Below are 17513 nucleotides of genomic sequence, written 5' to 3'. Positions count from 1 at the left end.
ACTCAAACTACATACGGGTAAGTCGACAGCTCAAAGAATATAAATATTGTTGAAAGATGATTTATCAGGTTGAAGTTTATTTTTCTTTTTAACAAAAGTTTTTGAATTGATCTATTGGTCAACTTTGTCAGTAGAGATGATAATCAGTTTACACAAAATCAAATACTTCTGAGGTCTGGAAAAAGCAAATAGGATAAAAAATATACAGTAAAACATTAAGTTGTACACACAGGGACCTGTAGCAAAGCAACTTAGGAGCCTATCAATTGCAAACAACAGAAGAGATTTAAGACCAATATTTATTACAGGACAGGTTCAGAGAAAGGTTTCTAAGATATTTAGATGAACAAAGGACCTCACAGCTTCCAGCTTCAAAGTGCAGTGTATAAGCAATTAGTTTATACCCAAATGGTTTGTCAAAAGTATATTCATGTTTGCACCAGAGTTTATCTCTAGTTCTGCAACACCTATCACAGGTTATGGTTCTCAATTTAAGATGATCTATATACAAAAGCAATTAACATGCGCTGCTGAAGTACATTTTCTGTCTGTGTCTTTCCCCCTCCTCCCAATTTTCTTATTCCTTAGTGAGGATTAGCAAATAGAGCTCTGAGGTTATCATACTTCCACTTGTTTTCTTGTTATTTATAACCCAGAAGAAACCTGTTATCATGGAAATTTCCAGACATTACTTCCTTTATTAAAATCAGTCTGCATTATGTTTCATTACCCTGGTTTTGCTAATGCAAAATACTTGGGTAGTTAAGAGCACTGCTGATGGTGGAGATAATAATTTTGCACAAAATTAATCTTGAGGGTCCTCAGAGTACTGCAAATTTACCAGAGAGAACGCCTATTCTATTACGCTTAATTTAAACACTTAAGAGACATAGAAAAATTTTGCTTCTGACATGTATTTTAAGTTTGGCATCTTCCCAGAAATTACAGTAAATCACAGAAGCAATATTTTCAAGTAAAGGTAACAGCAGAAAGTATAATTATTCACATATTTTATAGCTTTGTAGACATTTGGAGATCATACGGATATTAACTGGACAGTGCAAAAGTAAAACAGCCTTTAGAAATGTTTCTTTTCACAAAGTAGTAGTTTTCATGGAGTCACAGAACAGCTGAAGTTGGACAGGACAACCTGAGATCACATTTTCCAACACTCCCTGCTTAAGGAGAAGTTTCAGTCTTTCTTTTTCATGCCTCATCTTTTTTTTTTCCTTTCCTCCCAGCACTCAGACTCAGTTTGGTCTTCTTTGAAGGGATCTAGTAATCTAATGTGTCTGTGTTACGAGCCCTAGGTTCCCGCCTTCACAGTAAGCAAAGCCAACTATACAGGTATATGAAAGACTACCTGTTGTAGAGGAGACATTTGTTTAAAGTAAAGCATACTTAAACCACCAAAAGCAGAGGTGCTTACACTGTCTTTCCTACAGTTACTGATATTGCTGACGTATGAAACTCCTGGGTAGACATCTTCCGTATTCCATCAGTACCAGGTTGTAATCATTCTGCTCCAGAACACAGAACAACTAAAAAGACATAATAAAGATCCTGCTGGTTTTTGCTACTGGCTACACTCCATAACTTGACCTACACTTTTTTCAAGGAGATAACACTGAGAAATTCAACCACCATTTAAAAATGTCAGAATTATTTTTGAGACACCCAACTCCTATTGTGAATGAAATAGGATGTTTCTTCCTTAACATGCAGTGCAGTTAGAGTCTTTTCTCTCTGTCATTTATTCCTATTTTCCTTTGTTGTTCTCCAAATTATTAGAATATATATTGAGCTAGTTGTGCTACAGTTTTTAAACCTTCAACCTTTGCTGTTGTAGCTGAGCATGTTCCATATTAAAATCAATAGTAGTAGTCAAGCTACTAACATGAAAATGCAACTTCTGCTTTCAGATAAAAGCATGAGCCCCTACTTCCATAGCAGTTCCAGAATTCTTATCACTCTTATAAAGCTTTTAAACATTAACTGCATTAACTAATTAATTTGACATTAGCTAAGTAATCTACTGACCAAAGAGAGAGAAACAGGCACTGGGAAGTGATTCATTTGGAGGTTAAATTAATTAAAAATAGTACAGTAGTGACGGAATTTAATCTCAGGCTTCTCGTGAGAGTGAAATCACTCAGAGCTGCAGCAATTTGTGATAAATCCATGGAGAAATTTCATGATGGGAGTGGAATTAATTTGTGTCACCCCTAAGAGTATATGTGCTCACTCAACAGTACCTACATTAAACAATATTAAAAATACACAAATTGAGCTAACCAAAATAATCTGTCATTTCAGGTAGCACATCCTTCAATATCAAGACGCAATTATTTGCATCAGTGAAATTCAGGGGAGCACAGCAGTGACTTGGAGAACCAGAACATTCTTTATTATTATATTCTACTCTTATCAGGACTGCTTTTAATTCAACAACTTGAAGACGTTAGAACAAAAATCTGTATGTGGATGAGCAAGAGACAGAATTGGGAACGTATAGAAAGAAACAGGCTACTTAATACCACAAATACAATCACGAAGTAGGAGAGCTGTAGATAGTTATCCAACTCAACAACAAAGATGTCCACTTGAAGATCATCCCTAGTAGCTAAGCATACCAAACAATATGTAACAGAACATATGAGCTATACATATTTTCCATTCATTCAGAACTATTTTTGATAGTTTTGATGCTGATGAATGAAAAAGTCAGTTATTTTCCAAGGAGCTTTAAATTAACAAACAGATTGTCCTTCCATATGAGTCTAGTTACCTCATTACACACTCTTATGAATTCACAAGCCTAAAAGAAGACAGACTTCCAGAGCTGAATGAAGAGAAGAGCAACTGGATTCATAAGCAAAATCAGTGGGAAAAGAAACATCAGAAAGAAGCTTGAGAAGATGGAAATAAGAGATATTCCAACAATTAGGAGTGAGGCTTCTGCAGTAGTTCCTGGTCTATCCACTCAACTCTTTTTTTTTTGGAGTTTAATGCAAGAGATCCTGAATATGTTAACCTCCTACAGGTTCTACCTATCCAAATACATGAGTTGTTTTGAATGGATGGTAAAAATTAACTTGAAAGACTCTTACTTCTTCACCTCTTAACAGCACAAGGTTGATGACAGATGACGTTACACCTTAGAGGCATATTATAACAGAGCATACCTACAACTGAAAGCCAGAGATGGTTTTGCAGCTTACAAATATATAAACTAAATGGCTTCAAATCTACTAATGCAAGTCCCAATGACAGTGTAGTTGTGGTAGCAGAGGTTCTAGTATGAACTATACAGTTTTGCCCAGAAGCTCAGGTAAAGCAGACCATCAATAAGCAAACCATCAGGTAAAGCAAAGCTCATTAAGCAAACCATCTGTAGAAGGGAGATAATATTCTGTCTCACTTTTGGTATTAATGGCAGGGTGTGTTGTATGTGCAAGCAGAAATTAAACTAGAGCTTATGGCAACAGCCACATTCACTAGGTGGTACTATCAGACAAATAATAGCAATGCTAATAACTGGAAAGAACTATTAAGATGAGTCAATATAAAAAGAAATTACAATCATATGTAAAACGTTTTTGTCTATTCATTGAAAAATTACGAACTGCAGAATACAATGCAGCTAAATTGTTATTGATTTGCATTGAGATTTTTTCCACCTCTTCTTGACAGCATTTCTAGAATTTTTATCTAACTATATATTATGGCTTGTAGTGAAGATGAATTCTATTATAAATTCTGCACATCTGCTGAGATATGCCATTCTGAAATTAACTGTCCTGAAACCCACATTTGGAGCACATGAAAGACCTTCAGTTTCCCAATATTAACTCCTCTCACATCAATACTTTAAGTTAGTTTGCATTCTTCTTCACATTACAGAGCGAAATTCTTTCCTCTTTCTCCTTCCTCTGAGGTCACAAGAAATCAAGAGTAGTATATTTAAACAGTTGCTCAAAGAGGAACCCGCTCACTTGAGAAGACTAACATTTAAGTGGCTGAATAAATCAATGACTTACATTCTAAATGAACATGTAACACAATCAAGGCTTTTGATATTCATATCTTGAAAATTCAGTGACTAAATCCGTTTTATTACTGACAGCATCATCCCCCTCAACCTTTGAGGGGGGATGCAATATAAATATGCAATATAAAACTGTTTTAACAAGGTTTTTGGCACGTAGATATCTAACATCTAGTACAGACCTGTATAGGCACAGCTATTCAAGAACCTCAAGTACTGTGGGCAGGCTAGCACCTCTGAAAATGGTAACACCAACATGGATTGCGAGTGTAAGCACTGCTGCAAGTTAAGTAAGTTACTGTTATAGTAACAAAGAGAATCTGATGAATGTTTCATGTGCTCAGATACGATGCAGACTCCAACCACTATTATTTGTTTCACACAAAATTCATTCTGGGATGTAAAAAGCTCTCAGGTGTTTCTTCTATGCTGCTGTAGATGACTACTGACAAAAACTTCTGTATTTGTCGCACAGCCACCATATTTAGCCCTACATTATCTATTGTCAGAACTAGTATCACTAGATCTCTGCTGAGACGTAAGCATCAAAACTATTAATTTTGGTGAGGAACGTAACAGTTAAATTTCTCAAGAAGGCAAAGCACTTTCTGATTAACCTCCATCCATCCTCAGCACTAACCTCCGAATGACTTTTTTTTAAAATCTGATTCTTGAAGCTCAAAGAGAAGAATATCTACTACATTGAGGATGCTCCTAAATTAAGTTTCCTGGTACAAATTAGAAACTTTGGCATTTAAAAAGAATTTTAATAGGGTAATAAACTCAGAAAAATCTCATAACTTCATACAAGATATGAGATACCTCTGACCTACTAGCAGCTTACACAATGGAAACCATCATTGAACTCTCGTGAGTCAGCAAACCAACATATATTTTAGAGTTATTTATTTGAGTGATAAAGACAAAAACAGAGATAATATAGCCTACTTTTATCACTTTCTTCATAAGAATGTCATAACTACTTCACAATATTGTGAAATTTGAATTGTACTCAGAGAGGTACTGCAGAGTGCAGGATTTGATATCTATCTTAAACATCACATACCCAAAGAGTTTTTAAAATATTTTCAGTCTTAAAAAAAAGTTTTTTTTTTTTCATTCAGAGTAAAATCTGAAAGTTGAAATCCATCGGGTTAAGCACTCAGAAACCAGGAAGTAAATAACACAATGGTCAAAACTTACATCTTTCCTTCTAACAATTCCTCGTGGCTTGACTTCTCACCACGTTATTTGGGTAAGTAACCTGTAACACACAAAACACCATACTCAATACTTCTTGGTAAGCAATACAATACAAAGCTTTAACATTCACTTTCAAAGCATAGGTATGATTTGATATTCCATTAAATGATGCTTTGAGGAAAATAAAATTGTAATTCCCTTTTTAGTTCATCTTTTCCCTCAATTACTTGCTATCACCAATGGTTTTAAAACTAGCTGACATCCCTGTTGCCTAGCGTAGGACTTCTATACCCCCATTCTGCCATAAGCATTAGGTTGCCTCAATTCCACTGCTACACACTGAAGAAGATTCCTGAAACTACTTGAAGACAATCTCTGCAGTACTCACATGAGACAGGTTGGTAGAAACATACTGATTTTGAAAATTAAATTAATTTGTAGCTTTAAAACAGCTAGTTTTAATGGAACACTATCTCTGTAAACAAATGGACATTATTACACTGAAAGATGGAAAGGGGAAGGAAGGTAAAGGAATTAAAATTATTAGAAGGCTAAGATGTTCTCTACATGACCAGAACAGACCTTCATTACTAACAGGTTTCCTTTGCAAAAAAAGCTCAAAGCAACCGCGCACACTAATTATGTAAATTTGACTCCATATCTTGTCCAGAATGCCTATTAATTTAACATTACCACTGCCATCCAAGGAAGGGAGACGAGCATTCAGTGCATGGTGCACGCTGTATTTAACAACAAAAATTAAGAGGACCAGCTTTTCTTTATAAAAATGATTCAGTACTGTTTTAAACTGATTTACTCTGTATGCCTCAATCCATATTAAGGAAAACACATGAGGTATTTACACCTGGTGGTTACTGTGAAAGATGCACAACATACAGTTGTATGCACCATCCTCCTTACTGTAAGAATTGAGAAAAATTGGAAGTGTAGTTACAAGAACTGTACCATATCTCCACACTTCGTTACTTTACCTCTCACTCATCATATTAAGAGATCACTTTATTGATGTTTTATAATCAATGTTTGCAACTTTTTTTTCTTAATGCTAACAAAGAATGCTATAATAAAAAGATTTAGAACAAGGCAGATAGGCTTTGCTTGCAATTAAATACCTTCTGTTAATCCAACAAACATCTAGTAGGAAGCAGAGAAATACTAAGGAGAGCTGCTTCTTAGTTTGAATGTGAAAGCAGACAGAACATTGGAAATTAATACAGATATCAGTGCAACAAAAATAAGCACTTCTTGCAGGATCAGAGCCTTTCTCAAATTTTACATTGTATAAGTAATTTGTATAAGTAATATGTTTTTAAAGAAAAGTCATTTCTCAGTTTTTCATCTTTAACGCTCCTAAGATATCAACAGCAGTGACAGTGCAGTGGAGCTTTTCCATTTGATCACAAAGCAGAACAATATGAATATAGGCACACATTCAAATATTGAAAAGCAGGACAGGTTCTGTCAATTCTTGTGCACCTTGGAAGCTGATTCTAAGCAAATGATGCAAATTTAAACAGACAAAAAGCAGTAGTAAAAATGGCACCTTTCCTGCTGCACCAAACAATGATAATGACAAGGGCAGAACATTGTAACAACACTTGTGTAAAGTCTTGGGTAAAGGATGATTCAAAAATTAGTATTACAATATGCTGCATGCAGAAAAGAAACAAGCTATTCTTAAAATGAAAAAATATATAAACCTTTAAAGTTCGAGGTTCAGTATGCAAAATTCTGTATACTTAGTTAAGAAAATAAAATTTGAGTTTTTATATTCGTAGATGTTAAACTAGGAAAGAAACACAGCATGACTCCTCAAATTTTTCCTATCCAATTTATCAGTTTTAAAAACATTTAACTGAATACAAAAGCAGCACACGCATACAGTCTACATTCTACAAGACCTGTCTCTTCATCTGATTTATCCATGTAGAGTGTGAGTTTAACTCAGTATTTCAATTGGTTATTGCTAAATACCATGCTTATGGGGAAAAACAAAACAAACAAAAACTCTAGATTTTCTTAACTGTCAACTTTTTTTCTATAATTGTTTTCTGTGCTCTTTGAAAACAGTCTCTTAATAAGAAGACCTGTCATTCTGGCTAAAATTTGCCTTTGGGAACTAAACTTGCTGTCAGATTCTTGATAAGTATGGAACAATACAGCATACCTCAGCTGAGACTGCAAAAGGCAGATGAGAAGCGTAATGGAAGCACTGAAATAATATAATTCCTGCAGACAAGCAGCAGCATTAGCAAACCTCAAGCTTAATATGTGATATTAAGAGTTCTAAGACAACTAACAAGCTAACAGGATTCAGACAAATTTCAATATAGGTAATTCAGTAGGTGTAGATTCATTTAACGGGAACCACTGCAAAGAGTAAATGGCAGTATGGCAGAAATCACAAAAGATGCTTACCAGTAAACTTAATTTTACACAGTAGCATAAGTTTCAGTAAAACTAGAGAATGTAAAAGCTGAGCTGACAATCAGGACCAATTTAGGTATAATTATGTATTTTTGTACAGAACAACTTGAAGCTCAGGAGCGTAAAGAAGCCATAGCAATAACATCACAGCAGTTTCCTGGGGACATCAGTAGGTGTGATAGTATAGTTGGTATTTATTGAGCCATGTTCAAAATTACATTTCAATGAAACAAAAGCACATGCTGATGAGATAGGGGCAAAACCCAAGAATGTAATCAAAATAAGTGCATGAAGGAGCATTCTTAGAGCATTTAATTGACAAGTTTTCAAGCTAAGAGGTGACTGGAGAGGACTGCTTGCAGCTGAGTGCATTCCTAGTGCATAAAGGGAAATACATTTCTTTAGCCTTACAAAAGCCTCACATTTCTTTAGGCAAACATAGATTCACTCATAAAAATTTGAACATCCATTTCTTTCAATAACTTCTGGACTAGGTAATTGATTAGGTTAAAAGAAGAGTATTAAGCATGTGCGGGATAGAAGTTGGAATCATCGGAGACATTGGCATCTCAGCAGAAAGCTGTACAGAGAAAGTTCATATGGCAGCTTACTCCTATGGCTGCTTGCCCTCTGATCCACAGTGTACCCTCCAGACGTGCTCCTGGACATAAACTACAAGAACTCCACTACAACAGCAATGAACAGCAGTTCTACATAATCAGAGATGGACTCATGAGTAGCACTTGAAAATGATCCCCGTTAGGAGACTATTCTCTTCTACTCCTAAAGTCTATGCATTACCTTAACTTGTTTTAGATCAAAAGCCAATGAAATAACACAAAATTTCTATAAAATGTCAAAATTAACAAACTTCCTTCCTTCTTTCTCTGACTAAAGGTTTTTAAAAATTTGCTACAAACCTACTGATGGACTCAGTACACAATATTAATTTTCCTTTCTCTTCTCCATTCAGTACTAATAGAAGCTTCAATTTTGCCCAAATCCCACTGCAAAAATATTCAAGAATATCTCTTTGGCCAGTCTGCTCCTCCTTGTCTTTGAGATTCGAAGCAGTAATATCTTGATTGTAGGAATTCTCCTTTAGGTATAGATCTTAGATGTGACAGCTCTTGCCTTTTTTTCTTTTGTTCCATTTTTCTTTTCATAACAGCACACCAACTACTCACAGATATTTGTCCATTATTCCAAGTGGAACTTTTCTTACTGCCCTCTTTTCCTTTTAGGAAAGCAATGAATTAACAGCCTGTCAGAAAGATTTGATGGTCAGAGACCAACAATGACAGAAAGACAAAAATAACAGAGGCGAAGATTATATAGGAATCATAGCAGACAAGCAAGAAAACTTTAGGGCATGGAGATATGGAGAAGGAGCAGCAGAGGGATGAGGTCAAGAAACAACTGAAATGCAAGGACAAAGATCATAGAAGAAAAAAGCATAATAAGAATATGACTAACTTCTGGAGCTACAGCCCTTTTTATATGATGACAAGCCACGTGAACTCAGATCCTGCTTATTTTGTGATTGCTGGCACCTAGCAGACTTATTTTTGGTTGGTGGCTTTTTTTTTTTTTTAATGTCATTGAAAGAAAGCATCTCAGCAGAGATTTTGCAGAAAACTTCTCTTACAAAAATAAAAGATGCATTCAGAGCTTTCAAATGGCTGATAGAGAATAAATTGCTCATCATCAAACATGGTTCTCTACCTTAGAACAACACTCCATAGAATTTAATAATAAAAAACTTTTTCTTTACATTGCAGTATTACAGAATGGAGTAGGCAGAAAAAGCACCAACATTAAGTGATCTCCACTGAACTGATTGGTCCATGGTTGTTATAAGTTAGCCTGGTTTTCTTACCTCAAAGGAGCAAAGAGTATTGGTTACTATGGACAAGTAATAGTGCAGTATAATTGCACTCTGGGGATTCTAAAGCTTTTAGAGATGTTATAATTACTTGAAAAATTTCCAGTAAGCACTAAATATCCAAAACAGCACCTGTACTCAGCTAAGTTGAACTAGCTGTGCACCACTTCTGAGATTTAAATCATTTAATAAAAGATTATGCAAAGTTCACTGAAAAAGCCACACAAGAGACCAAAGATCCAGAGACCTTTTATACTTCTACAAAGTATTAATTTGGTACACATGAAGTTGAGAAAATGGGTTAGAAAGAAGATGCAGATGGTTTTCTCAATTGGGAAAATAAGTTTGTGTTAAATTTTTACAGAAGGAATTAGGCTTTAATGGCCAACTTATATAATATTCTACAAATTGACAGCAGAGTCTGGCAAAAAAAGCATAATAATGAAGGATTTAACACCATCATTTTGCTAATTGAAAGGACCTGACCTCATCAGGATCATGCACTGCAAGTGAGAACGATAACACTGCAAATTATCACTGCTTTGCAGATGTCAGCATCTCCTACTTGTAAAGAGAACAGGACTAAGCACATTAAATTCTACTGATTAAAATTTAGTTTATTTCCCACCAATATATATGGTGTTTTAGAAGCTTTAGAAACAGGTGGGGATAAGTAAGGTAAGGCAAAATGCTGCTGTATGCAGTCTTTTCCTTCAGAATTAAAGTAAATTCCTCAGCACAAATAATTTCTTCCTATTGTCTAATGTAACCACACCTTCTTGTACTGTAAAGCTGTTACCCCTTGTCCTGTCACTTCCTAATAATGACTCCATCGTCACTTTCCCTGTAGGCCCCCTTGAAGCACTGGAAGGCCACTAGGTAAGATCTCCCTCTGGAGCCCTCTCCTGCCTGAACAAATCCAACACTCATTCTTTCTTTGCAGGAGAGGTGCTGCAGCCCTGTGATCACGCTCACAGCTCTCCTCCAAACCTGCTCCATTCAGGCTGGAGCCCAGAGCTGAAATCAGCACTGCAGCTCAGTCTCACAAGAGCAGAGCAGAACGGGACAACCACCTCCCAGGAACTGCGAGCTGCACTTCAAAGACCTCCGTCATTAAGGAAATAAGCTGTTCCACATATCATTCATATTGATACTCAAATACTCCACAGTATTCCAAGAGATGACAAATGAGAGGCTTGTAAGTGGTGATGTATGCACACAGTATCGACCCAACCTTATAAACTTTACTTATGCACTTTGCCTTTACTTATACAAATACTACCGAAGTCAGTAAGATGACTTAAACTGAAAACCTGACTCACAAAACACAGAGTTAGAAAAGAATCATGGACTTCACGATGCAGTTTTAGATTACTTTGACAAGATTTCTTTCCTTATCTTTGAAGAACAACATTCTGAACACATACAAGCAAGAGGATATGAGTGCTGGAAAGAAAAGTTTCACTTCTCTCTAGCTATTTTTCCCTTTGATAAAGGTGTATTCATTATATGCATACACTGAAAATTTCACATTACCGTTCTTGGCATTTAATTAGGGGGTAAAGGAAAACGTGCAGGACTAGAATTTTAAGCGTTGGTTTAATAACCTTTATCCAGCTCATTTCTGAATGATTTTCTTCCTCTCTAGAGAGGATTCTAATGTCAAACACTGGTATTAAGGTGAGCCGTGGTTACTGAAAAGGCACACAGAAGGCACATGACAAAATTGTTAATTATGGGAAGGAATTAGAGAAGGAATCTGAGTATTCATTTCACTCAGTAGATTTATCCTAAAACAGAGTATTTAAAATTGAAGTATATTTTAATAGTCAATAGCTGTTAAGGCCTTACTGGTGTCAATACAAGTTGAGGATTCAGGATGTCATTTAAAAACCTTGTAAATGAGATTTTTAGAAGGCAAGAGAAATTGAGAAGGGAGAAAGATTTAGAAATACAGAAAAATAAATCAGGCATTTCTATATGTAAGACAGAAAGTTAAACAACTTCAATACAATAATGTTAAGTATACTTATCCACACTGCTGTTTGCTAGTTCATTTTTCAGATTTCCTTTCACACCAGATGTTTAGAACACCAATCGAAGAAGCTGGCCAACCCCATTTTCTGCTCTTTCTGCTACACTGATATCCAGCACCTCATCCTCTTACACAAAAAAGGTATATGTTCAAATACATTATATACTTCAAAGCAATACTAACAGAGAGGAGTGGGGGAACAGGATGGAAGAGATAGGAAAATGAAAACGAATTTTGTAGGCTGGCTCAATACAGTGCATAAAGCCTGTAAAATTCATTGCCATTGGCTGATATTTCTTTCAGATGCTTCTTCCATTGATGCAGTTGCTCTCTGTCCTTTATCTGGAGTTCAAACACATTATGAAAATAATTTCTGTGTACCCAAATAAAAGAAACAACCACAAAAAAAAAAAAACCTTACTCCTATAAAGCTTTCCAAAAATTGAAAGTTTTCCACAAAGCTTTCTTCAGAAAAATTGCAAACCTATAACATCAGTCTTATGCAAATAAACATTTAGAATGAATGTTTCTATTCATTGGTTAACCAATGCAAAGCCAAACAAATTATTAAACAACTGAGATATCAATCTCCACACCACACCACCTCCAGTCACTCTTTTAAACAGAAGTTTCACGTCCAATTAAAGTAATGCTATTGTTAGGAACACAGTTTCATTAAATGTAATTTCATGAGGCTGCCATACTGCTGTAATTAACGAAACGAGAACTAAAGCAAAACAATAAACAAGCACAGACTTCAGCCAGGGACTTGCATGTCAGCAATGACCATCACCAAAACTTGATACTTAAAATAGAATTAATAAATTCAAATCTCACAGCGAAACCCGCAACAAAATTCCGATACAAAATTTAATTAATTATCACTGGACAACCATCTAAATAAATCCAATTACATCCCATCTCACTGCAGTTAATCATATTGCAGATTTTGCATACGTCATAACAGACAATGTGTATTAAATCCAAGACCATCTTATTTCATAGGTTACCTTCTCACATGCTGCAGAGAGGGCTGTTCAGTAGTTACTGTTAAGTTATATTTCTATGTTAGTATCAAAGTTTTCTGATGAAAAAAATGTGAAGAATTCTTGGCTACAGCATTGTACCACTGCAAAACTTCTTGTTTAAAAAAAAAATAATAATCCCATATGTTTGTAAAATGTACAAAAGTAAGCTCTGCTATCAGTCACGCAATTGCTAATTACTACAATCAAAACAAGCATCTCCTGTCCCATAGCAGGCCTATATCTCTAGTCCACATCTCTAGTTCCCTGCTGCTGGTCTTCTAGTTTGGTATTTCTTCCAGTCCATCCTCTTCCCCATCCTATTTGTCTCCTAATATTTAACTATTTTTGATCACAGGTGTGTTGTTTCTTTTTTTTTTTTTTTGTTTGGCAATTGTTTTCCTTGGAACAAACCTGAATGTGCCTTCTCCTCTGTGATTCTCATGGGTATTGAAGCACAAATTCTTTAGCAGCATCATAACGACCACCTGTCACTATTGTGCATGAAGTGTCCCATTGTTCTCACCTGGTGATCCATATGAACAGAACACCGATTTATTTAAAATTATTCCTTTATTATTGAGTCCAGAGGTAAAACAATCTCTGCACTACTGGAATTCCATTCTAAAAAGTGTTATATGTCCCCTATTTTATGCAGTCTACTCAGCAGGGACAGCAATCTTCCCCTAGAATGGAGTATCATTATTTGTAAGTTAATATTTTAGATCTCACGTAAAATATTTAACAGGATTAAAAAAAAAAAAAAAAAAAAAAAAAAAAACCACAAAAAACCCACAATGAGTCAAGAAAGAAGAATACCCATTTAAAACAAACTGTCTAAAACATCTGAGTGGGTATCTCTGGTTCCCGTACCCACGATCACAGTAATCAAGATAAACCTCTCCAAATACAGTACAAAATAAGTAACCCTCCTCCCTCTTTTCCACTACCCTTACTCTGTAATTCAAGAAATGTAAAATACATTATTTTCAGTATGCACATCTCAAGCTTACTATGGCAGATATCTAATATTTCTTTGGAAAGTTTATATTGCCAATATTTATTTAAAAGATAGAACTTGACTGCAGATCAAGATAGAGATCCTTAAGCATGACAAATACCCTTGGTTTCAGTATCTTAAATGAAAGCTTTATACCATCCTAACCTCAAGCGCCTGGCAGAAATGAATAATAGCCACAGCATCACTTGGAGTTGCTTGTATATTATTAGTGAACAAAGCAGATGCATATAATATATTCATTCCTTTGGAATAATGACAGAACACAGTAATTTAATAAAATTTTTGAAAGCTACAACAATGTACTTATAATTAATTTTTTATAATCTGCAAGTACCTAAATCTATGCAATAATTTCTTACAAATACCATTTATGGTGGTTTAAAATCAAGCGGACTCTATTTTGCTGGATAAAAGCCAAGATGCATTTTAGCCTTCCAAATATACTGAGCAGGGTTCATTGTGCATTGCATCATTGAACTAACACCCTAATCCCAATTTCAGCAGGAAGCTCACGCAGAAGAAAGCACATCACACTGTTAGCCTATCAAATAAAATGTAGACTTCCAAAATGAAGTACTTCCATTACAATCTAAAAAAATATGATGTTTTTATCCAAAAAACACTTTATTCACACGACACCATCCTAATTCCTACAAATATCAGAACTTTTAACTTCACCAATGAATTGTATTCATGGAAAGCCCAAGTTGTGAATGCCAAAGGCCATGTTTGTCACAAATAAGAAAAACAATACAAAGTTTTTATGAAAGCCATTCCTGCTCTTTCCATTACAGGAAAAGAAATCACAGTGTAACTACTAAGCTCAGCATATATTTGGCAGTTCAGTGACCAGATACACTATTAACTACAGAATCAGCTATTTCTGAACTCTATTAAAGAAAGCTTTGATTTTTTAAAGATTACAGATCCAAAAATGAATGCAAGTACAGGTTACTTATTAGAAATAACAGAAGTATATCATCATCCCTGCACTCTAACATTTTATCATCTTTCTTCCATAGCTTTTAATACACTCTAGTTTCCATGGTACCCCTATTTCTCATTGCCTACAGCTGGGTAGCTTACATACTCTTCTACCAGGTCTACCTCCAAGAACCTTTTCTTCAATTCTGAAGCCTGGCAAGTCTCCATCATTGCACCTTTGTAATCACAGCCTTTTATCTCATCATGTAAGCTCTCTGACTTCAACAATATTCAATCTCTTCCTTTGTGTGATAGCGATCATTTCTGACCTTATCAGCAGGAGCCAGATAGTTTACTGCGTTGTTTTGGTTTTGTTTTTCAAAAAAATAATGAAGATAAAAAATGGAAAATCAGAAAGGTTTCGTAACAGAGCAAAAATTTGGCTTGGTGTTTACAATGAATCTTCATTTACCAGCTGATGGCCAGCAGAAAGAGATGTCAATAAAGATAATGATTTACATAAACAAAGACTTTTGAATATTAAGGTCCAGACTTGCACATGAGCCTACAAAATAGGACACAGACATTAAAATATTCGCAGAGGAAGCAGAGAAGAGAAATGCTGATTGAGGTTTCACATTCCCAATAATTTCTGCTGTTGAGACAGCTGGCTGCTGTGTTCAGCACTTTGCAGGACTCCCCTTCACACCTAAAAGCAAAAATTTACAAAAGCGAATACCAGGTGTTACAAGGTGAGGGATCACCACAACCAGGTCCAAGTGCAGAGTATTTGCATATAATCTTGTGGTTGCATACAAATGACATTCTCCTGGGTTTGTATTTCCAAGAAAGAATAGCATTTAAGAACACTACATGCTTGCAGATAATTATTACCAATTCAGTAGCACATCTGAAGATGCACAAGGCTGTTCTCTGAAAGCATTAAAAGGAATATGGAAAAATTGTGTTGGAGCACTATGTGGTTTAGATGGATTTGTCTGTGTTATGGCTTTAGAGACAAATAATTCCTTTTCATTTAAGCATGCCTTTACTGCTGAAAGAACACATCACAAGTACCCACATTTAAGCATTACTTGAGTTAACCACCCATGAATTCAGAAAATAGGAAGGTTGATACCGCCTCATAAAGCCACTGAATAAAGTCTACTAGTCATACAGCCACCAAACATCTACCACCTTCCTTGCCCCTGTTTCAGTACAAATCCTTACATCTATATTACGTACTCCCTAGTCAAAAAAAATTGGAAGTGAAGGAAGTACCCTCCAGCAAAGCAGAGAATGGTCAGTGTTTAGCCACGCCAGGAAGAAGCATTAGAGGTCACTACTGCTTTTAAATAGGGCAGCAGAAGAAATATGGCAGCCTGAGCTCTCCTCTTCCTCTATTACCCTTTGTTCTGCTCTTTCAAGACAGAAAAAATACATCACCTCTTTCTGCTAACAGACTATTTTGCCACATAAAGAATATGAAATTTTCAAAGCATTTATTTCTGATCACTTTTGTGTCTTAACTTCAGAACCCTTCCTCAGCCTCCGTAGGAAGAGGTGGCTTTGCAGGACATGTGGGAAAAGACGTGGGACCGGTGATGTAGACAAAATAAAAATTTTGACTTTGTTGTAATGCAAAATTGATCTGGAAAAAAGTGAGTTACCCAGTGCAAGCAAGGTGAAGGAGTCAAGGAGAGAGAATAGAGAACAAAAGATAACTACACCAGCAATATTCAGGTTGGTTGGATTTAACGTATTTCATCCATTATGTTTATCACAGTAAAAGTAATATAAAACAGCAGATCTGTATATAACAGATGCTCCAAATGAACAGTGAAGCATGAAAATAAAACCAACAACTTGAGGTTTTAATATTCTCACAAAAAAATTCCCAATACTTCCTCACATTTGATAGCACTTTGAAGGGCTTACTGAACCAAAGAGAGGAACGCAAATTCAAAATGACAGAAAAGAGCACTGTGCATGACTTAGTTATCAAAGTTTAACATTTCAAAAAATTTTATCCTAGCAGCACACAACGTATCCACTGTAAGAGCTCATCTAAGAATTGTTAGTTTGTTTGTTACTGTTTTATTTCCTTTTGGCTTTGCAGGGGTGGGGCAGAGGATGGGGGTGATTTGTTCTATTTTATTAGATGAAATCCTATACAGAATTTTCTTTCTTGCACTGTTTCTTCTTGCTTTATGTGTTTGTGCTCAGGCAGCTAAGGAACTGAACGAGCTCTTTTGCTGAAGAGAGAAAAAACTGGTAAAACACTGGGTTCTTTATGTTTTCCACAGCCATCTCTGTTTCTGCACAGGTCCAGCATTGTGAAAGCTTGGTCCAGTCCACTCTGACCAAGTCCATGTCACAAATAACAGTGCACAGTTATGCTATTTTAACCTCATAAAATCTGGTTGGCCCAGAGTCCCCATTATTTCTTCTACCATTCCACCATAACACCATTGCTAAATGCAATTCTTACAAGTAAAACTCATTTAAAACAAATAAATAAAACACTAACAGTTGCTATCCTTCTCTTTTTTAAAAATAACAGTTATACCATACAGTACTATATAGTTTTTTAAAGATTTTACAGATAAACAGTACTTTAACAGATCTTAAACAGGATTATAAAATCCATCCTGAAGAAGTTACTAATGTTTTTTTGTTGTTGTTGTTTTGTTTTGTTTTTTTTTTTTTTTAAATTAGTGACCAAGACAAAGCAGCCTCCTTTGACTTGCTTGATTTCCAGAGGTAAAAAGGATTCAACCAGACACTCCATTTAATTAAATGCTTCCACTAATTATTACTGCCTAAAGTAATGCTCCTCAGAACAGGAACTTTCACCAGTAATTAAAAGATAGATGGAGCCTTATAAACTCCACCTACAAAAAAAAAAAATTAAAATAAAAACC

General features: G+C 35.5%; 1 protein-coding gene across 5 annotated transcripts in view; it reads right to left on the bottom strand.

Annotated features, from left to right (window-relative positions):
- FHIT (fragile histidine triad diadenosine triphosphatase) overlaps nucleotides 1-17513 on the bottom strand; it is a 507230-nt gene that overhangs the window by 443556 nt on the left and 46161 nt on the right. For 3 of the 5 annotated variants that reach the window (XM_042823261.1, XM_042823263.1, XM_042823262.1), the window contains exon 2: nucleotides 5252-5312. The exons of the other annotated variants lie outside the window; for them this stretch is intronic. The gene's annotated coding sequence lies outside the window, so the exon portion shown is untranslated. The remainder of the gene's footprint in view (nucleotides 1-5251; nucleotides 5313-17513) is intronic. 5 annotated transcript variants of the gene reach the window in all.

This window comes from Centrocercus urophasianus, unplaced genomic scaffold (genome assembly GCF_019232065.1).
Source record: "Centrocercus urophasianus isolate 14NV4802_14NV808 unplaced genomic scaffold, USGS_Curo_1.0 seq_22, whole genome shotgun sequence".
Classification (NCBI taxonomy): Eukaryota; Metazoa; Chordata; class Aves; order Galliformes; family Phasianidae; genus Centrocercus; species Centrocercus urophasianus.
This window is presented reverse-complemented; position numbering and strand designations above follow the sequence as displayed.